This window comes from Bombina bombina, chromosome 10 (assembly GCF_027579735.1).
Source record: "Bombina bombina isolate aBomBom1 chromosome 10, aBomBom1.pri, whole genome shotgun sequence".
NCBI lineage: Eukaryota > Metazoa > Chordata > Amphibia > Anura > Bombinatoridae > Bombina > Bombina bombina.
Genome location: NC_069508.1, coordinates 147,896,449 through 147,919,793, shown reverse-complemented (window position 1 = coordinate 147,919,793; position 23,345 = coordinate 147,896,449). Strand labels below are relative to the sequence as shown.

The window sequence follows — 23,345 nt, the reverse complement described above, 5'->3', positions numbered from 1 at the left end:
CCTCACTCGTGTCCTAACATTCAGTTACCTACTGTATATAAAGACAGCTGATACAATATATATAGACAATATAGACAACTGATACCATATATACTTCTTCATAAACTAAATACAAAATGTACATTGCACCTTCTCATACCCTCACCCCTGACATTATGGGTCCCCTCAAAAGCCTGGGCCCTGCTCAAGCCTAATTATAGATATATACAGGTATATACAAAAGTTAATTGGCTCTTACACGTCTTCTATATGCAAAAACATTTCACAACATGTATTAGGAAGCTACTCCATCACAAATAAAATGTCAATGGTTTGGCTTGAAGGACAAGATTTTCTCAAGACATTCAACGTTGCCAACTGTGTACACACTGTTTTTTGTTTACATATAAATATGTGTGCACGCAGTGAGTACACAACTATAATCCTTTCTCTCTCTTTATATATATACTGCTGGGGTGGAAAAAATATCACTATAGTTTAGCAACCGGGGGTTAAAATTTTCTAGTCGTTTTAAGTCGTCCGGATTAGTGGACCCCTGAGGAAGGGGGTGAATACCTCGAAATGTCACGCAGTAAACAGTTTTGTTACTTATATGAAGTAGCTGGTTTTGTGCTTTTAAACCACAGCCTATTACAATGGGTTGAGCTTCAGGTAATATCAGATCTCATTACGTTATCACTTTTATGTACACAGACTTGCTTCCTTATCTTATATTTGTCTAGAAAACCAAAGCTCAATACTCAGAGAGAACAATGGAAAATTATCATTTTATTACTTAACTATCCTGCACCCCACTGAGAGTGTAATCTCTTCTGCTGGCTGTGTTTACTTAGGCTATTCAATAAAATATACACCAGTATAGAAACTTTCAGTATAGGTTTGGATACCACAGGCTAAATCAGCTATTTCAAATGCCAAAATAGGGGTAAAGGAGCTACTTGTAAACAATTTGAAACACTCCAGCAGGTAAAATAAATAACAATCAACAAAAGCATGATAAAAAGACAATGCAACAGCACTTAGTCTGAATTTCTAATGAGTAGTAAATTTTTTCAGACAAATTTAAAAGTTATGTCTATTTCCACTCTCCCTGTATCATGTGACAGCCATCAGCCAATCACAAATGCAAGTAAGTATATTCTATGAATTCTTGCACATGCTCAGTAGTAGTAGCTGGTGACTCAAAAAGTATAAATATAAAAAGACTGTGCACATTTTGTTAATGGAAGTAAATTGGAAAGTTGTTTAAAATTGCTGTTCCCTTTGAATCATGACAGTTAAATTTCTACTTGAGTGTCCCTTTAACAGATCTAGTAGTAGTTATGCTAATTAGTAAGTCCCCTTCCTGCAATTTCTTTTCACCTAAATGATAATGACAGGTCACATCCTGTAAGGAGTCACCTGAGGTTATTGTTTGGAGGGTTAGATGTCAGCTTTTATTGACAGAACTCTTGCTTTACTGACGCCTATGAGACAGGATGGTATTTATTAAAGGAAATCAGATGTTAAGTTTGAGCCCAGTGCTTGTGTATGAATATTAGAATTTTGATTGTGTTGCTCTGTGATGTTTTCTGGATAGAATGTCTGGGTATCAGCTAGGTCCTTATTATTTATTTATAAAATATTTTACCAGGAAGGATACATTGAGATTTCTCTTGTTTTTAAGTATGTCCTGGGTCCACAAAACATTGCATTGATACAATAAAATACAATACAATACAAAAACAATATATATGCAAAGTTTAACATAGAACAGGTAGGAAATATATAATCAACCATGACAGGTGCATTCTGTTTTGAGATATGCAGAAAGGGATCTCTTAAAGGATTTTAGACTTGGAGAAGGTTTTAAAGTGTGCAGGAGGTCGTTCCATAATTGTGGTGCTCTGTAGGAAAATGAGGATTGAGCTGCTTTCTTTTTGTATTGAGGCAAACTAAATAATGTGCTAGTACTGGATCAGAGGTTATGGGAGGTGTGAACAACCGGGGAGAGCATTCTGCTCAGGTAGGGTGGGAGCTTCCCAGAAAAGCTCTTAAACACAAGGCTGGAAAGATGGAGGGTGCGTCTGGATTCCAGCGACAGCCAGTTTAGTTCCTTTAGCATGTCACAATGGTGGGTCCTGTAGTTACATTGTAGCACAAAGCGGCAGAACGAGTTATACAATGTATTGCATTTATTAAGGTGAGTTTGCAGTGCAGGTGCATATACTACATCCCCGTAATCCATGATCGGCATCAGCATTTGCTGTACAATCTTTTCCTTTACTGTAGGGCTGAGGCAGGATTTGTTTCTGCACAGGGCACCTAGATTTTGATAGAGTTTAGATGCAAGTTTTTCTATGTGGAGGCCAAAAGATATATTGGGGTCTAACAACATACCAAAGTATTTGAAAGAGTGGACTGTGGTCAGTGTGCAATTTGATTTTGATGGTAATTTTGTAGTTTGTGTAGTTTAGGTCCTGTTCCAAATATCATTCTGACAGTTTTGTCAGTGTTTAGGAAGAGTTTTTTTTTGAGATCCACTTTTCTACCTCTGTGAACTGGTCTTGGAGCACTGCCTGAAGCTGCGGCAGATTGGATTTGTTTGCATAGTTTACTTTGTCGTCTGCGTACATGTGTACAGTTGAGGATTTGCAGACATTTGGCAGATCATTTATAAATAATGTGAATAGTAGGGGGCCGCGAATGGAACCTTGGGGAACACCACACATGACTGGGAGAGGGAGTCGATCCTAATGTATTTAAACTAAACCTTCTATAATCCAGTGGAGGCGGGTGAAGGTTAAAGGGACAATACAGTACAAACAGAAGAGACAATACATTGACTGGATAGACCATAACATTTTAACAACTTCCCAATTTACTTATATTATAAATTTTCCTTAGTTCTCTTGGTATCCTTTGTTAAAGAATATTCTTTGGTGAGCTCAGAAAAGTGCATCTACCTTTAGCCATCTGGCAGCAGTGTTTGCAACATTGTTTATAGCCATGTTATAGAAAAAAGAATAGAAACTTAGGAGCGCTAAAGAAAAGCTAAAGTGTAACCTCTATAGGACAGGGATAAGATTACTTAATATTAAATGTAAAATAATAAAAACTCTAACTGAACAGTGTATCAAGTGCAGAAGATTAACCACAAGTGTACTCTGAACAGCTATAATTCAATACGTTTAGAGAAATCCATAAATAAATTAAAAAATTAATATTTATTGGTCAGTAATTAAATATAAATATAAATAACAAACTTAATTGAAGGTGCTGGTTATAAATGTATCATAAAATCATTTAATAATAAAAAATATATATCATACAAAAAAATTGTAAATCCTAATATGAGACAATGTGTTACGGCTTGTATCGAATCCCAGCTGCTTCCTTTTGGTTGCGTGCAGATGGACAAGTTCCTCCTATAGAGAAGGGGGAGTTCCTTTTTTAGCGTAGCATAAAGTAACGGAGATAAAAAACAATATCCGTACTCACACTTAAGTTAGTTATTGTCGGCGTCAGGGTTGGTTGAAATCCGATGAGGATCCAATGCAAAGAAGTCTGCTCAAACAGACCATTCCACCTTAACAGGTGCAGTTTGATTAGTTAAAGGTAAAGGCGAGAAACCCAGCGGCTGCACAAAGTGTCTCAATAAGGGCCTGATCGCACCCAACAAATCAGAAGAGCCCTCGAGTCTGCTTCAGCAGTACTAGTGCACCGCTAGACGGGTTCAATTGCCAGCACCTGAAAAAACAACTGTGCTTCACTAAGGAAGCAAATAGAGCAACGCGTTTCAAAATATTTTCTTTCTCAAGCTCATGATGACCCCAGGTTCCCAAGTGAGCTCTGTCTTAGTAATCACCCCAACCCATGCCCATCAAAGGTATGAAAAGTCCTCGGAGGAGTGGAGCTCTGGAGCAAAGTGCATCAGGAGCAACCTAGGTTAAAGTCCAGCGGGAATCTCTAGCAATCCCAGCTGGTGAATAGTTCCATAGGATCCCGGCTGGGACTCGGCAAGGCAGGAAGGGGGTAAAGCGGGGTAGCGATCAGCTCTTTCAGGGCAAAGTTCCATTACTGCACAATCAAAGGGGACTGGTGGAAAACACAATAATCCAAATAGAGGAAGGGGTTGCCCTGGCATCCTGGTATCCGTGACACCTTCCATGAAATTAGGCTCTCTGGGATACAGAATTTCTCAGGGGAGAGAGAAGTTAACAGGAGTACACCTGGAGCTGATATAAAGTCTCAGTTTGCAGCAAATACAAATTTAACTTGTTTTTCCCACTAGTTTAGTATATATCACTTTTCTGTCAGTTAAAAAAGTGTATTGTGAATTTTGAGCAAACTTCTGGCTAGATTACGAGTTGTGCGTTAAGGTAAAAAAAGCAGTGTTAACAGGTCCTAACGCTGCTTTTTTACGCCCGCTGATATTACGAGTCTTGCAGGTATAGGTGCACCGCACACTTGTTTGGCCTTACCACAAACCGACTTACGTAAATTTCGTAAAACCTTTTTTCTATGGGACTTCCATAGCGCCGGTATTACGAGTCTGTCCTGGGAGGCCAAAAAGTGAGCGGTACAGCCTCTACCGTCAAGATTCCTAACGCATTTTAAAGTCAGTAGTTATGAGTTTTACACTACAACGCCGTAGCATAAAACTCATAACTAAAGTGCTAAAAAGTACACTAACACCCATAAACTACCTATTAACCCCTAAACCAAGGCCCTCCCGCATCGCAAAAACTAAAATAAAATTGTTAACCCCTAATCTGCCGCTCCGGACATCACCGACACTAGAATAAACATATTAACCCCTAAACCGCCACACTCCCGCCTCGCAAACACTAGTTAAATATTATTAAACCCCTAATCTGCTGCCCCTAACATCGCCGCCACCTACATTATACTTATTAACCCCTAATCTTCCGCTTCGGACATCGCCGCAACCCACATTATATTTATTAACCCCTAATCTGCTGCCCCCAACATCGCCGCCACCTACCTACATTTATTAACCCCTAATCTGCCGTCCCCAATGTCGCCGCCTCTATTCTAAATGTATTAACCCTTTAAACTTAAGTCTAACCCTAACACCCCCTAACTTAAATATAATTTAAATAAATCTAAATAAAATTACTATCATTAACTAAATTATTCCTATTTAAAACTAAATACTTACCTATAAAATAAACCCTAAGCTAGCTACAATATAACTAATAGTTATATTGTATCTAGCTTAGGTTTTTTTTTTTATTTCACAGGCAAGTTAGTATTTATTTTAACTAGGTAGAATAGTTACTAAATAGTTATTAACAATTTACTAACTACCTGGCTAAAATAAATACAAATTTACCTGTAAAATAAAACTGTCAGGGTGCCAGGAATCAGACTGAAACAAGAAGTGCAAAAGTAATCACACCTTTATTAATAGCAAAAAATAATAAAAAGTCCACAAGTCAAATAGCAAGCCAGGAGTCAAAACCAGAGCTGGTAGTCAGACGAGCCGTGTCAGGAGCCAAAGCGAATAGTCAGACGAGCCGGAATTAGGAACAAGGAAAACAGCAGCGTCAGGAACAAGGCAGGGATCAGGAACCAGGAAGGACGTCAGGCAGCCAGGTAATACACAGGAACTCTCACAAACAGGTCTGAGACAACGCAAAGGCAAAGCATACTAAACAGAGGTCCTTTAAATAATAAGTGATGACATCACAATTCTGAGACTGCATCCTGTCTCACATGGATGATGCACACCAGTCTGGCCATAAAAGGAAGTGCAGGAAATGAGCAGCATCCCCCACAATGCACCATAGTCAGGAAGAGAGGTGAGTAAAATGGCTGCCAGCAGCACATGGCAAACAAACGGGGAAAAAACCCTGACAGTACCCTCCCCTCAACGACCCCTCCCCCACGGGAGGAAAAAAAGGCTTATTAGGGAAACGGGCATGGAAGGCATGGAGGAGTGTGGGAGCATGAACATCAGAGGAGGGAACCCAAGAACGCTCCTCCGGACCGTAGCCCCTCCAGTGAACCAAATACTGTACACGGCCCCTGGACATACGAGAGTCTATAATGCTGCTGACTTCATACTCCTCATGGTTGTCAAAAAAGATAAGAAGAGGACGAGGCAACACAGTGGTAAACCAATTACAAACCAATGGTTTCAAGAGGGAGACATGAAAAACATTGGAGATGCGCATAGCAGGAGGAAGGTCAAGAGGGTAGGCCACAGGATTAACCCGTCGGAGTATTTGAAAAGGACCAACATAACGGGGAGCCAATTTATTGGAAGGCACACAAAGGTTCAAATTGCGGGAGGACAGCCAAACTCTCTCACCAACCTGGTAGGAAGGTGCGGGCAGACGCCTACGATCAGCCTGGAACTTTTGGCGCTGCATAGAACGATGAAGGCAATCCTGAATCTGCACCCACGTGGAACGGAGTTGCCGGAGATGCTCCTCCAAAGCCGGAATACCCTGAGACATGAATGAATCAGGCAACAAGGATGGTTGAAACCCATAATTCACCATGAACGGGGATAACATGGAGGAAGCATAAATAGAACTATTACGAGCAAACTCTGCCCAAGGTAACAGTTCAGACCAATTATTGTGGTGATCTGAGACATAGCAATGGAGGAACTGTTCCAGAGCTTGATTAGACCATTCCGCAGCCCCATTAGATTGAGGGTGATATGCAGAGGAGAAAGAAAGCTGGATCCCCATTTGAGCACAAAAGGAACGCCAACATCTGGAGACAAACTGGCTACCTCGATCTGACACTATCTCCTTGGGTAACCCATGTAAATGGAAGACCTCCCGGGCAAAAATTGAAGCAAGCTCCTGAGCGGTAGGCAGCTTCATCAAGGGAATGCAATGTGACATTTTAGAAAAATGGTCAACCACCATAAGGATAACAGTATTGCCATTGGAAACAGGGAGCTCGACAATGAAGTCCATGGAAAGATGTGTCCAAGGACACTCACCATTAGCAATAAGTTGAAGAATACCCACAGGAAGACGTCGAGGAGTCTTATTCTTTGCACAAACTGAGCAGGAGGCAACATACGCAGCAACATCAGAACGAAGACCTGGCCACCAGAATTGTCGAGTGACAGACCAAATCATTTGGTTCTTGCCTGGGTGACCTGCGGCTTTAGAATAGTGGTAAGTGTGCAAAAGTTTAGTTAGAAGATTCTCAGGAACAAAACACTTACCACTAGGTTTCTCAGGAGGTGCATTGGTTTGTGCAGCCACGATCTCCTCCCCCAAGGGAGAAGTCAAATTAGTACGTATGGTAGCCAAAATATGGTCAGGAGGTATAACAGGAGTAGATACAGACTCCTCCTTGGACAAAGGTGAAAATTGTTGAGAGAGGACATCAGCCCTAACATTCTTACTACCAGGCAGGTAGGAGACTACATAATTAAACCAAGACAAAAATAGCGCCCATCTGGCCTGTCGGGGCGACAAACGTTTTGCTTCAGATAGATAAGTTAAATTCTTGTGGTCAGTAAGAATGAGCACTGGCACGCTAGTACCCTCGAGACGATGCCTCCATTCCTTGAGTGCCAAAATTATGGCCAGTAATTCCCTGTCACCAATTTCATAATTGCACTCCGCTGGAGACAATTCTTAGAGAAGAAACCACACGGATGCAAGGAACTGTCAGGCATAGGACGTTGAGACAAGAGGGCACCTACTCCAGTCTCGGATGCATCAACCTCAAGAACGAAAGGCAGGACAGGGTTAGGATGAGCCAGAACTGTAGCAGCAGCAAAGACAGTCTTAAGACTATCAAAGGCCTTAATGGCAGTAGGTGACCAATGGAGTGGATCATTCTCTTTACGGGTCATGTCTGTGATAGGTTTGACCAAGGAAGAAAAGTTTTTAATAAACTTTCTATAGTAATTGGCGAACCCCAAAAAACGTTGAATAGACCGAAGACCAACTGGGCGAGGCCACTGCAGAACTGCAGATAACTTGTCAGGATCCATGGAGAACCCTGCAACGGATATACCATAACCTAGGAAGGTTACTTGAGTCCGATGGAACTCACATTTCTCGAGTTTACAAAACAGGCCGTTCTCACGTTGTCTCTGAAGAACCTGTGTAACATCAGAACGATGAGCCTCAAGTGTGGGTGAGTGTATGAGGATGTCGTCTAAGTACACCACAACACACTGTTGCAACATATCTTGTAGGACATCATTAATAAATTCCTGAAAAACAGCAGGAGCATTACATAGGCCAAAGGGCATTACAAGATACTCATAATGCCCACTCCTGGTGTTAAATGCTGTTTTCCATTTGTGGCCCTACTTAATCCTAACGAGATTGTATACTCCTCTCAAATCAAGTTTAGTAAAGACCGTAGCTCCCTTGAGGTGGTCAAAGAGTTCCGTAATGAGCAGAATAGGGTAAGCATTCTTAATGGTAAGACGATTAAGACTCCTATAATCGATGCATTGTCTTAACTCGCCACCCTTTTACTTCACAAAGAAGAAGCCAGCCCCTGTAGGAGAGCAGGATTTGCGGATGATCCCCCGCGACAGAGCATTGACAAAATAGCACAATTCTCTGCAACAGACAGAGGGTAAACCCGGCCCCGAGGAGGAATGGCTCCGGGTTGCAGGTCTATGGCACAATCGTAAGACCGGTGAGGAGGCAACGTACCGGCACGCACCTTGTCAAAAAGTCTAGGAATTCTTGGTACTCCTCTGGCAATTGAGATACCGAAGAAGTGCACAAGACTTTAACTGGTTTCCGAAGACAAGTGGAAATACATTGCGGGGACCACGACAAAATTTCTGACCTGCGCCAGTTGAGACTGGGATTGTGCTTTTGGAGCCAGGGATAACCCAGAACAACTGGAAAATGCGGACAGTTTATCACCTGGAACTGGAGGGTTTCAAAATGGAGAGCCCCAACAGCCATGGACAACGGAGCAGTCTCGTGAGTAACGAGTGAGGGCTGAAGGGGCCTGCCATCAATGGCCTCAATAGCAAGCGGAACGAACCGAGGAAAACAGCAGAGTCAGGAACAAGCCAGGGATCAGGAACCAGGAAGGACGTCAGGCAGCCAGGTAATACACAGGAACTCTCACAAACAGGTCTGAGACAACGCAAAGGCAAAGCATACTGAACAGAGGCCCTTTAAATAATAAGTGATGACATCACTATTCTGAGACTGCATCCTGTCTCACATGGATGATGCACACCAGTCTGGCCATAAAAGGAAGTGCAGGAAATGAGCAGCATCCCCACAATGCACCATAGTCAGGAAAAGAGGTGAGTAAAATGGCTGCCAGCAGAACATGGCAAACAAACAGGGAAAAAACCCTGACAAAAACCTAACCTATGTTACAATAACACCTAACACTACACTACAATTAAAAAAATTACCTACATTAAATACAATTAAATAAATTAAATTAGCTATACACAAAAAAAAACACTAAATTACAGAAAATAAAAAACAAATTACAGATCTTTAAACTAATTACACCTAATCTAAGAGCCCTATGAAAATAAAAAAGCCCCCCCAAAATAAGAAAAACCCTAGCCTAAACTAAACTACCAATAACCCTTAAAAGGTCCTTTTGCGGGGCATTGCCCCAAAGAAATCAGCTCTTTTTTCCTGTAAAAAAAATACATACAACCCCCCAACAGTAAAACCCACACAACCAACCCCCCAAATAAAACCCTAACTAAGAAAAACCTAAGCTCCCCATTGCCTTGAAAAAGGCATTTGGATGGGCATTGCCCTTAAAAGGGCATTTAGCTCTATATTTCACTTGACTGAGAGCCTGAGTTTTCTGTTTGGAGCAAACACCTTGGATGAAGGAGTGGGTGAGATCCCTGGAACAGTGAGCTTGGACACTGAGAGATCCCAGTAGGTGTTACTAAGCACGAGTGGGTGCTGCCATACTTGTGAGTACCTGTCGATCACATTTGAGCATATGTATATAGTCTGTACTATATAACACTAGGAGGCGCCCTTCTGTTTTTCTGCATTTTCTTAGATCTGTCTGGACTTCTGTTTGGGAAGGAGCAGCTGCCATTCAACAACAGTGACACCAGTAGAGGATTGAGACACCATTGGAGGCTAAAACCAAACAATTGGGAATACACCCTTAACTACGGACTATCCTCTAGGACTTGCTAATCTGAGTATTTCTATTTTTAAGTATAGTATAAGTACTTTTTTGTTTATTTTTTTATTTGTTTTAATTGTAGCATATCATATATGTGGTATATATCAGATTGCTGGTTTTTGATATATGGTTTTTAATATTGGGTCTCTATTGCGCCCCCTTGAGTGGTGACGATTAATTGTTACCAGTTTTGCATTCAAGATTTAGCTCTATTGCTTCCCAAAGCCCTAACCTAAAAAATAAACCCACCCAATACACCCTTAAAAAATCCTAACACTAATCCCCGAAGATTCACTTACCGGGAGAAGACTTCATCCAAGCAGCAAGATGTCCTCAATGAAGCCGGCAGAAGTGGTCCTCCAAGCGGGCAGAAGTGGTCCTCCAGATGGGCAGAAGTCTTAATCCAGACGGCATCTTCTATCTTCATCCTTCCAACGCGGAGCGGCTCCATCTTAAAGACATCCAGCGCGGAGCATCCTCTTCAAAAGATGTCTTCTTCGGAATGAATATCACTTTAAGTGATGTCATCCAAGATGGCGTCCCTTAGATTCCGATTGGCTGATATAATTCTATCAGCCAATCGGAATAAAGGTAGAAAAAATCCTATTGGCTGATGCAATTGGCTGTCTTGAAGATGGAGCTGCTCTGCATCGGAAGGATGAAGCTAGATGATGCCGTCTGGATGAAGTCTTCTGCCCGTCTGGAGGACCACTTCTGCCCGTCTGGAGGACCACTTCTGCCTGTCTGGAGGACCACTTCTGCCGGGCTTCATTGAGGACATCTCATTTTGGATGGCCTTAGCAAAAATAAAGATTTAATCTTCAGAGAGGCTGACAAGGGGAGTGCTTTGGTGATATTGGACTACACCTATTATCAACAAGAAATTATATTACAACTTGAGGATACATCAACCTATAGACGAATGTCCTGTAACCCCACTAATCTCTTTAAAACACAGATTGATCAAGTCCTAGAACGGGCATTTGAGAGTGGGTGGTTGGATAAACAAGAACTAGGGTTTTTACGGGTAGAATACCCTCGTATCCCAGTACTTTATACTTTGCCGAAAGTCCACAAGCACCCCACCAGACCTCCAGGTAGACCTATAGTTTCCTCTATTGGGTCCCTTTTGCAGCCAATTGCGATTTATCTGTATTCCATCCTACAGCCATTGGTATACAACATGCCCTCATTTCTCTTGGACTCTATTAGTTTGATAAAGGATATGCAGGGGTTGGCCCCTATTCAAGAACCAATCTTTTTGGTGACACTAGACGTAGTGAGCCTATACACCATAATTCATCACCAACAAGGGCTTTTGGCAATCCAAAAACAGCTTAACCGTTATCCCTATGTAGGTCCTCCTGTTGGTTTGTTCTTGAACTTTTGGAATTGTGTCTAACTAGGAATTATTTCAAATTTGAAATATCATTCTTTTACAGCTCATGGGGACGGCGATGGGGTCTAATATGGCCCTATCGTATGCCAATCTTTATATGGCGGAGTTTGAGGAAAGGGATACTGATCTCTTAAAACATCATCATATTATGTATTTCAAACGCTATATAGATGATGTTTCTCTTGTGGACAGGCACGAAAATAGAACTTCAGAATTGGTTCTCAGAACTCAACACTATTCTGCCTAATCTACAATTCAAGATCACCTATAATTCACAAACGATTGATTTTTTGGACATAAGAAAATCTTTAGAAGATGGAAGGATCCATACGACCTTGTTTAGGAAAGAAAAGGATCGCAACTCTTTGCTGCATGCTACCAGCTGCCACCCACCATCATTAAAGAATGCTCTCCCATATCACAATTCAAAAGGGTTGTGCGTAATAACAGTAAGCAAGGTCAAGCCCAAGTACAATTGACAGAGATGAGAACAAGATTTCTCCAGAGGGGTTACCGAGCCAAACAGTTAGAACAACATCTTCAGAGGTTCAAGATGATGGACCAGAACACAGCACTGCAATCTAGGTCCACACAAGAAAATTCCAACAGAATGATCTTCACCACTACTTATACTTCTGATAAACGAGAATTCCAACAAGTAATAAAGAAGAATTGGAACATTCTGAATACTGATAAGACTTTACCATTTCAAGGAACCCAACATCCACAAGTAGGATTTAGGAGATCTAAATCTCTACGTGATATTTTGATAAAGGTGGATCCAGTACAGAGTTACACTACCAACACTTGGTTACAGTCTGCTAAACCAAGTTGCTATAGATGTGTTGGGTGCACCACGTCCACATGTAGTTGTCTACTGAATGCTAAATTCTTCACTCATCCAAGTACCATCCGGCATAGGGTAACCTGCATGACGACATATATTGTGTACTTGTTACATTGTCTGCGTGGGTTATTCTATGTCGGCAAGACTATAGATGACCTTTGAACATGTATGGCCAAGAATCGGGCTGCCATTAAAGCTGCCATAAATAAAATGGGTTCAGAACAACCCGTGGCTCAGCATTTTGCACTTTATGGCCATACTGTAGCTGATTTATGTTATGTGATCATCAATCACATTCCTCCTAAGGTGAGAGGAGGTGACAAGGGCAAATTGTTGCTACAGTGTGAGTCCAGGTGGATTTTTAACCTGGGCATTATTGTGCCTGGTGGGCTGAACACCTACCTGCACTGGCACTGTTTTCTTTAATAGCATATATTTATGATTGTGTCATCCGTTTCAGTGATTACATTTGCTAGCTAGATCAATTGTCCTGGTGTTGTATAAAGTTATACTGTTGATTTGTGTTGCTTTGGGATATTATGTATATGAAAATCACTTAGCCATGTACTAGCGATGATAGAATCAATAATGCCAGTAATAATGTGTATATAGACTAGTCATATCCTCTGTGTATTAGCTATTATTGTCCATATTGTAATTGCACTTATAATTCACTTATGGGTTGTTTTAGTCTCGCTGCGTCTGGTTGCTATGATGACGGACTGAGCATGCGCACTTGTGTGGTCAGGACGCTGGTCGACTTCCGGTTTCGGGGCGAGGATAGTTGGTGTCGGGTACTTAAGATGGGAGGTATGTATGTGTATTTTGTATGGTCTGAAGATGGGGTTTAAGCCCCCGAAACGTCACCTTATGACTTAATAAAAGAATATTGATTCTCAATTTTAAAGACCCGGTGAGTGCTTTTTTACTCTGGACTTATGTTTACCTTTGGATGCACCCCGGGCGGCTGCTGATCTGTTGAGTGTGTGCAGAGTTCTTCATGGACTGTATATATATATATATATATATATATATACACATACCTGTATATATTCATATAGCTATATAGATATAGATTTATAATTTACATTGACATTGACATTACCAGATATCCATATATATATATATATATATATATATATATATATATATATATATATATTTAAAAAGAAAAAGTAAATGTGATGAACATTGAAATGTAAAATATGCTTAACGCGTTTCAGGTTGTGCAATGTAGGTCTAACGCATTGTTGGGTTAGTGCACGTGAAAAATTAGTTATCTTAAGGTGCGTTATGTAAATATTAAATATAAAATATTGAAAAAATGTTAATAATTATTATTATAGTTCTTGTAATTTATATATATATATATATATATATATATATATATATACTAGTGGTGAAAACCATGTACATGGGTCATTTTCTTTATTGCAGTGGTCCTACCCGCACTCCCAACCGTCCACACCCCCGTCCATGCCCCACCACTTCATATGACCGCCCGGTCATGCCCACGCCCACACCACAGACCCGCCACACCCCCGTCATGCCTACTTCTGACCAACCACGCCCCCTGCTGCGTGCGCAACTGGCGACCGCTGCGTTACAAATGCGTTTATAGTGTAGATATATATTCTATTAGGGTTTTAATAATTATTTACATTAATCCTTAATATTTTTCAATATTTTATATTTAACAAATACATAACGCAGCACACATGAAGAATTAGTGTATTCCTGTCAGGTTTTGCGCACATAAGCCAGATAGAAGTACACATTCTTCCTATGCGTTAACCCAACATGAGTTATATTAAGGTGTGTTAAGTATTTATTAAATATAAAATATTGAAAAATATATATCACAGTAACTATAATTAGTAATCAGTATTATTATTAATATTTTTTAATATTTTTATTTAATAGTTACATAACACGCCTTAACATAACTAATTTTTCATGTGCGCTAACCCAACACTGCATTGGACCTACATTGCAAAAGCCAAAGCCCGTTATGTATGTTTTACATTCCAATGTTTATATAGAATTTTTTTTAAATTATTTTTAGATATATATTTCTATATATATATATATATACGATAAGGTTAATGTCAAATATATGTCTATACCTATATATCTATATAAATATAGGTATATGTATATATATATATATATATATATATTTATATATAAATATCTATTTAAAATAATGATAAATAAAATAATGGAATGAGAAATATTAATAACTCCTGTTGGGTAAGCACGTGAGCGATATGTGTTAGGCTTTTTTTTCTGCTCTCTTTCCATTGAAGTCTATGGGGGGCATAAGTCGTAGTATCCAAAGTCCTAAAGTTAGCGCACTTCGGGTTGTGCTCTCACGCATTAGTTTTACTTTCAACTTGTAATATGCATGATAGCCCACACACACGCAAAATCTTTGCTACTAGTGGTTTTATCGCTCAAGTGAAAGAGCAAAATAGCACACCACTTGTAATATGGCCCTAAATAGTCTTTGAGGAGAACACGGTAGGTGAATAGATAGTGTGGCATGACTCTGTTATCCTGTGTCTCTCATGTACCCAGCTATACGGAATTCCACAGAGCAATAATATATAATAATGTTTCAGGTGTTTTTTCTGCATATATGTCCTGTCTGATAATTATGTTTGTGCTCTACAAACACCTGATAACAATAATAATAATAATAATACAGACACCATTATAGCAGTAAAAGAACAGATATAAAGAGCTGGAGTGCTGAATTTTAGCCCACAAGCCTAAGGCCAAGCGTCATGTTTTAAAAAGCATCAGATATAACCAACAGACTTTCCTCTGCGCCTGTTATAGAAGTTTGTACCTTAATACAAAAAGCAACAGGAAGATTTGTTTGTCATTGTTTTCTGTGTACAAGAACCAATACAAACTAAGTCACTTACAGATGTGTTTTCCTTTAGTGCCAGGCAAGAGTAGGTTGATTTGGAGGGGAGGGGTGGGAGTTAGCAAATGAGTTCAATTCTTCCTCTGGAATGTTGAAGCTCAAGTAAAGATGATGGTATCCGACAGGGCTGCTTTCATGTAGCAATATCCTCATTGCCACCAGCTGTGAGGCAGAAAGAATGAGCCTTCTCTGGAATTCACAACGTTCGCCCTGATTAATCCCTAGACTTCCCGCTGAGAGAGAATACATTGATCTAGGTATTCATAGCTTTAATGTGAGATATTTTCTGGTTTCTTTGAATTCCCTAAAGGAAAGTGAGAGAGATAACAAATTTCAGCAAACAGTTTTGAAGTGATGTGCTAAAGCAGGGCACAAGGCCTTCACAGAACTTTACCTCCCTAGAATATTTCTATAAAACCATTTATAGCTTTTTTATTATTAGATAACCTCTCATATAACAGCACTCCTTCAGCTCTGGCAAACATAGGGGACATGAAAAAAGAGAGATTTTAATTGGGCATTGCAAGCTCACTATTGCTGACTTTAGAAATGAATTCACACCTTGTTAAATGAATTATATGATCAGATGCATTTAAAAATGAATAGGAGTAGTGCACAATATTATGGAAGTTTACAACCACCAGTTTATGGTGTACATGTTGTATTTGTGTTATTAGAATATGTGCATATCCTTATTATAAAGGGATTGGGCATACAGATTAGTTATTTCATTTTACCTGATGTAAGGCGTATTTTTGCTCAAATAGGCAGATAAGCGTGTCGTAAATAGAGCATTTTATATGTTTTTATAAGAGCTATTTTAATGCAAGTTGTATATGAAAAACATTTCAGATTCTGTGGCAGCAGGGGCGGAACTGCCATTGGTGCCAGTGCAGTGGCACCAGGGCCCAAGTGCTGGAGGAGCCCATAACAGCCTGTCTATACAATAGAAATATGCAGCATGTGTACAATCCAGATGCAGGAGAGCCTTTTATTAGCACAGGTTGCAGGTACATCTATCTATCTATCTATCTATCTATCTATCTATCTATCTATCTATCTATCTATCTATCTATATAACTATCTATCTATCTATCTATATATCTATCTATCTATATCTACCTATCTATCTATCTATATCTATCTATCTAACTATCTATCTAACTATCTATCTATCCTTAAAATCATTATACAGAACAGAATGTATATTATTACTATTGCTTACTACTGAGTTTCCTATGGGGGGGGGGGCGAAAAAACTTTGCACCAGGGCCCTTTGTTGATTAGGTTCACTACTGAGTGGCAGCAACTGCTTGAAGCTCTGAAAAATGTTTTCCACCTCGTGGAATATTTGCCCATTGAACTTAGCCATCCCATCTCTCCTTGGCAACCTGGACGCCCGGATATTTTGTTGGATTTAGGTATTCATCTATCCTGATTCGAGTCCTGGAAGGTACAGACGCAAAGTGAGTGTATAGTTCATAGCTCAACTAGTACTGCGATATGGGAGAAGGCACAGATAACATCATTAAAGGGACAGTCTACTCCAGAATTTATGTTTAAAAAGATAGATAATCCCTTTACTTCCCATTCCCCAGTTTTGCATAACCAACACGGTTATATTAATATACGTTTTACCTCTGTGATCACCTTGTATCTAAGCCTCTGCAGACTTCCCCCTTATCTCAGTTCTTTTGACAGACTTGCAGTTTAGCCAATCAGTGCTGACTCTTAAATCACTCCACAGGAGTGAGCACAATGTTTATCTATATGACACACATGAACTACCAGTGTCTAACTGTCAAAATGCACTGAGATAAGAGGAAGTTCAATGGCTTACATATTAGCATATGATCCAACCTAGGTTTAGCTTACCACAAAGAATACCAACGGCTAGATTTAGAGTTTTGTCGGTAAGGACCCGCGTAGCTAACGCCGGCTTTTTTCTGGCCGCACCATAAAAATAACTCTGGTATTGAGAGTCCACATAAAGGCTGCGTTAGGCTCCAAAAAAGGAGCGTAGAGCATATTTAACGCAGCTCCAGCCTCAAAAACGTGCTCGTGCACGATTCCCCCATAGGAAACAATGGGGCTGTTTGAGCTGAAAAAAAACCTAACACCTGCAAAAAAGCCGCGTTCAGCTCCTAACGCAGCCCCATTGTTTGCTATGCGGAAACACTTCCTACGTCTGCACCTAACACTCTAACATGTACCCCGAGTCTAAACACCCCTAACCTTACACTTATTAACCCCTAATCTGCCGCCCCCGCTATCGCTGACCCCTGCATATTATTATTAACCCCTAATCTGCCGCTCCGTAAACCGCCGCTACTTACATTATCCCTATGTACCCCTAATCTGCTGCCCTAACATCGCCGACCCCTATATTATATTTATTAACCCCTAATCTGCCCCCCACAACGTCGCCTCCACCTGCCTACACTTATTAACCCCTAATCTGCCGACCGGACCTGAGCGCTACTATAATAAAGTTATTAACCCCTAATCCGCCTCACTAACCCTATAATAAATAGTATTAACCCCTAATCTGCCCTCCCTAACATCGCCGACACCTAACTTCAATTATTAACCCCTAATCTGCCGACTGGAGCTCACCGCTATTCTAATAAATGTATTAACCCCTAATTATATTATAGCTATTTTAGGATTAATATTTATTTTACAGGTAACTTTGTAATTATTTTAACCAGGTACAATAGCTATTAAATAGTTAATATTTAATAGTTACCTAGTTAAAATAATAACAAAATTACCTGTAAAATAAATCCTAACCTAAGTTACAATTAAACCTAACACTACACTATCATTAAATTAATTAAATAAAATATCTACAATTACCTACAATTAAACCTAACACTACACTATCAATACATTAATTAAATACAATATCTACAAATAACTACAATGAAATAAACTAACTAAAGTACAAAAAATAAAAAAGAACTAAGTTACAAAAAATAAAAAAAATAAAAATATTTTTTTTGGAAGATGATGGTTGCCGGTCCGGATCTACTCTTCTTCCCGGATAGGATGAAGACTTTGGAGCCTCTTCTGGACCTCTTCAGCTGCCGGAAGATGGATCGCCAGCCCCCGCTTGGGTTGGATGAAGATTTTGGAGCCAGGACGGATCAGGGCTGGTAAGGTAAAAGAGCTTTGAACTTTAGTAATTTAGAATAGGGTAGGGCATTTTTTATTTCGGAGGGCTTTGTTATTTTATTAGGGGGCTTAGAGTAGGTGTAATTAGTTTAAAATTGTTGTAAGATTTTCCTTATGTTTGTAAATATTTTTTTATTTTTTATAACTTAGTTCTTTTTTATTTTTTGTACTTTAGTTAGTTTATTTCATTGTAGTTATTTGTAGGTATTTTATTTAATTAATTTATTGATAGTGTAGTGTTAGGTTTAATTGTAACTTAGGTTAGGATTTATTTTACAGGTAAATTTGTAATTATTTTAACTATTTTAGCTATTAAATAGTTCTTAACTATTTAATAGCTATTGTACCTGGTTAAAATAAATACAAAGTTACCTGTAAAATAAATAATAATCCTAAAATAGCTATAATATAATTATAATTTATGTTGTAGCTATATTAGGATTTATTTTACAGGTAAGTATTTAGCTTTAAATAGGAATAATTTATTTAATAAGAGTTAATTAATTTCGTTAGATTAAAATTATATTTAATTTAGGGGGGTGTTAGTGTTAGACTTAGCTTTAGGGGTTAATACATTTATTAGAATAGCGGCGAGATTCGGTCGGCAGATTAGGGGTTAATAATTGAAGTTAGGTGTCGGCGAGGCGGATTAGGGGTTAATAAATTTATTATAGTAGCGGTGAGGTCCGGTCGGCAGATTAGAGGTTAATAATTGTAGGTAGGTGGCGGTGACTTTGGGGGCGGCAGGTTAGGGGTTAATAAATATAATATAGGGGTCGGCGGTGTTAGGGGCAGCAGATTAGGGGTACATAGCTATAATGTAGCTGGCAGCTCTTTGCGGTCGGCAGATTAGGGGTTAATTATTGTAGGTAGGTGGCGGCGACGTTGTGGGGGGCAGGTTAGGGGTTAATAAATATAATATAGGGGTCGGCGATGTTAGGGCAGCAGATTAGGGGTACATAGGGATAATGTAGCTGGCGGCGGCGTGCGGACGGCAGATTAGGGGTTAATAAGTGTAGGTAGCTGGCGGCGACGTTGTGGGGGGCAGATTAGGGGTTAATAAATATAATATAGGGGTCGGCGGTGTTAGGGGCAGCAGATTAGGTGTACATAAGGATAACGTAGGTGGCGGTCGGCAGATTAGGGGTTAAAAAAAATTAATCGAGTTGCAGCGATGTGGGGGACCTCGGTTTAGGGGTACATAGGTAGTTTATGGGTGTTAGTGTACTTTAGAGTACAGTAGTTAAGAGCTTTATAAACCGGCGTTAGCCCAGAAAGCTCTTAACTACTGACTTTTTCTGCGGCTTTTGTCGTTAGAATTCTAACGCTCACTTCAGACACGACTCTAAATACCGGAGTTAGAAAAATCCCATTGAAAAGATAGGATACGCAATTTACGTAAGGGGATCTGCGGTATGGAAAAGTCGCGGCTGAAAAGTGAGCGTTAGACCCTTTTTTGAGTGACTCCAAATACCGGAGGTAGCCTAAAACCAGCGTTAGGAGCCTCTAACGCTGGTTTTCACGGCTACCACCAAACTCCAAATCTAGGCCCAAGAGAGCAAAGCAAATTTGATGATAAAAGTAAAGTTGTTTAAAATAGCATGCCCTATCTGAATCATGAAAGTTTAATTTGGACTAGACTGTCCCTTTAAAGAGCTGGAAACATTGTTTATGCCTCTCCTAGATGGTTTCCAAACTCTTGTTTAGCCCTTTAAGAGGAGGTTTGGACAGTTTGACAAAATAACCAAGTGTGGACTGACGCTTTTGATTTCAACAAAGATGGCTGTCTGGAAATCAATCTGGCATCTCCCACGGTTTCCCTGTCAGACAATAGCCTATATGTCTTACCGCTAGCCTCCTAGAGCCGTCATGGTGCCAGCTTTGCGGTTTATGTGGAGGCAGAGAATTTCTATATTACGGCTGCTGATGCGTCTGCTTCTATGCAGTTTATTGTATCAGAACCAGACAGAATGGTCCTACGATTCAAGCCCGCCATAGCTTTGCTCACAGTCAGTGAGACAGCAGAAGGGACTGGTGAATGGAGTGAAGTGGTGGCTTTATTCATTAAAGGGACAGTCTACATAAAAATTGTTATTGTTTAAAAAGATAGATAATGTCTTTACTACTCATTCCCCAGATTTGCACAACCAACATAGAAATATTAATATACTTTATAACATTTAAACCTCTACATTTCTGCCTGTTTTAAAGGCTCTATTGACAGCCTCTTAATCACATGCTTTTGTATTTGCTTTTCACAACAGGAGACTCACTGATAGTTCATGTGGGCCATATCATTGTGTTCACGCCCGGGGAGTAATTTAAGATTTATCACAACACAGCACTAAATGCAAGTCAATAGATAATAAATAGTCACAGTCATGTGATCAAGGGGCTGTCAGAAGATGCTCAGATACAAGGTAATCAAAAAGGTAAAAAGTATATTAAAGGACCAGTAAATACTGTAGATTTGCATAATCAACAAATGCACAATAAAAATACAATACAATAGCACTTAGTCTGAACTTAAGTGAGTAGTAGATTTTTTTGTGACAAATTTCAAAGTTATGTCTTTTTCTACTCCTCCTGTATCATGTGACAGCCATCAGCCAATCACAAATGCATATACGTATAGTCTGTGAATTCTTGCACATGCTCAGTAGGAGCTGGTAACTCAAAAAGTGTAAATATAAAAGGGCTGTGCACATTTGGTTAATGGAAGTAAATTGGAAAGTTGTTTAAAATTGCTTGCTCTATCTGAATCATGAAAGTTTAATTTGACTTGAGTGTCCCTTTAATATAACTGTGTTAGTTATGCAAAACTGGGTAATGGGTAATAAAGGTATTATCTATCTTTTAAAACAACAAAAATTCTATTGTATACTGTCCCTTCAACTGTGCTTCCAAAAGCTCCCATTACAGAAAATAAAATTCTTACAGATCAGGAGTTGGATAGTTTATTCTTTTACAATATCTTGGATTTAGCCAGTGAGACCGGTAAATTGAGGTTGGAGAGGGATATGGAACTTGTCAAACTGCGGTCGTGACTGTCAACTGTAATAGTGATGTGACTATCTTTAATGAGTTTCCACCCCAGACTGACTTTAACACAGTGATGAGCAAGAATATATTGTTATTATATTTTTGGCAAGTTACATGTAACTTACAGAAATAGTTTTCTTTATGTACAAATTTTTTATACGGAGCATAATATCTTTTGATTTAATCTGCTATTTCCCTTTACCTTGCATGCTTGATTACTATAAACAATGTTGCAAACACTGCTGCCAGATGGCTTAAGAGAGTGTTTCTCAACTGCGGTCCTCAAGTACCCCCAACAGTCCTGGTTTTCATTATAGCTGAACTAGAGCACAGGTTAAATAATCAGCTGATGGATGAGAGCAGGTTGGTTACTGATCAGCTGATTACTTCACATGTGCACTGGTTCAGCTATAATGAAAACCAGGACTGTTGGGAGTACTTGAGGACTGAAGCTGATAAACACTGACTTAAGACACGTGCACACTCCTGAGCTCACCTCACTCTTTAACATTATCTGCTACTACAATTCCACCCTTACATCCATCCTCGACAATCTGGCCTCTTTTACCATAGCTCGGAAATCACACACTCATCCTGAACCCTGGCATATTCCTCTGACACGGTACCTACGCAGATGTTCCCATACTGCTGAGCGGCACTGGAGAAAATCTTGGAGTTCAGCTGATTTTCTTCATTACAAATTAATCTTGAACTCCTACTATTCTGCCCTTAATCTCTATAAGCAACATTACTTCTCTACTCTTATCTCTTCTCTTTCTTCAAACCCAAAACGTCTGTTCTCCACTTTCAATACTCTTCTCCACCCACCCCCACCTCCTAATACAACTTCTCTGTCAGCTCAAGACTTTGCCAGCCACTTCAATAACAAAATTGACTCCATCAGAAACGAAATCACTTTTCTACATACTTCCATTCTCTCACCCCCTCAAACGCTCGCAATCAACCACAACCCACATAGCCATAAACTTATCTCTTTCTTCCCTGTTAAGTTTCTGTACTTATACTGTGCTCTCACCTCACTACCTGTCCCTTTGACCCTATCCCCTCACAGCTACTCCCCTCGTGTGCCGCTTCCACCTTAAAAACATCTCTAAAATTAGACATTTCCTTACACAAGACACAACTAAGATTTGAATCCACTCTCTCATCCTTTCCCACCTTGATTACTGCAACTCTGTCCTCTCTGGTCTCCCCAGCTGCTGCCTTGCTCCTTTACAATCCATAACGAATGCCTCTGCCAGGCTCATCTTCCTTACACGTCGCTCTTCATCTGCTGCACCTCTCTGCCAATACCTTCACTGGCTTCCTCTTGCCTCTAGGATTAAACACACAATTCTCACTCTGACATACAAAGCCCTCAACTGCACTGCTCCCCCCTTTATCTCAGACCTTGTCTCCAGATACTCTCCCTCCTGTCCCCTTCGCTCTGCTCATGACCTCCTACTCTCCTCCTCTTTTGTTCCCTCTTCACACTCCCGTTTACAGGACTTCTAAACACTGGCTCCCATCTTGTGGAACTCTCTGCCTCGCTCCACAAGGCTCTCCCCTAGTTTTGAAAGCTTCAAGCACTCTCTAAAGACTGTACTGATCAGGGATGCATACAAACTATGCTAACCTTACTTTATACCAGTTCCACTCCTCCATTGCTATCCCCTGAACCCCCTCAGCATGTAAGCCTAAGAGTCCAGCTGTTTGTAGATCACCTTCTTAAGAGCTGACTATAACAGTGTGACTCTTGGCAGGGTCCTCTACCCGTCTGATTCCTATAAATCTTTTGTTGTACTACA

General features: G+C 40.0%; 1 long non-coding RNA gene across 1 annotated transcript in view; it reads right to left on the bottom strand.

Annotated features, from left to right (window-relative positions):
- The window catches only part of LOC128640920 (uncharacterized), a 131,504-nt gene that overhangs the window by 34,393 nt on the left and 73,766 nt on the right, over positions 1-23,345 (bottom strand). Inside the window, exon 3 of the long non-coding RNA XR_008399417.1 lies at positions 15,317-15,622. This is a non-coding gene — a long non-coding RNA (uncharacterized LOC128640920). The remainder of the gene's footprint in view (positions 1-15,316; positions 15,623-23,345) is intronic.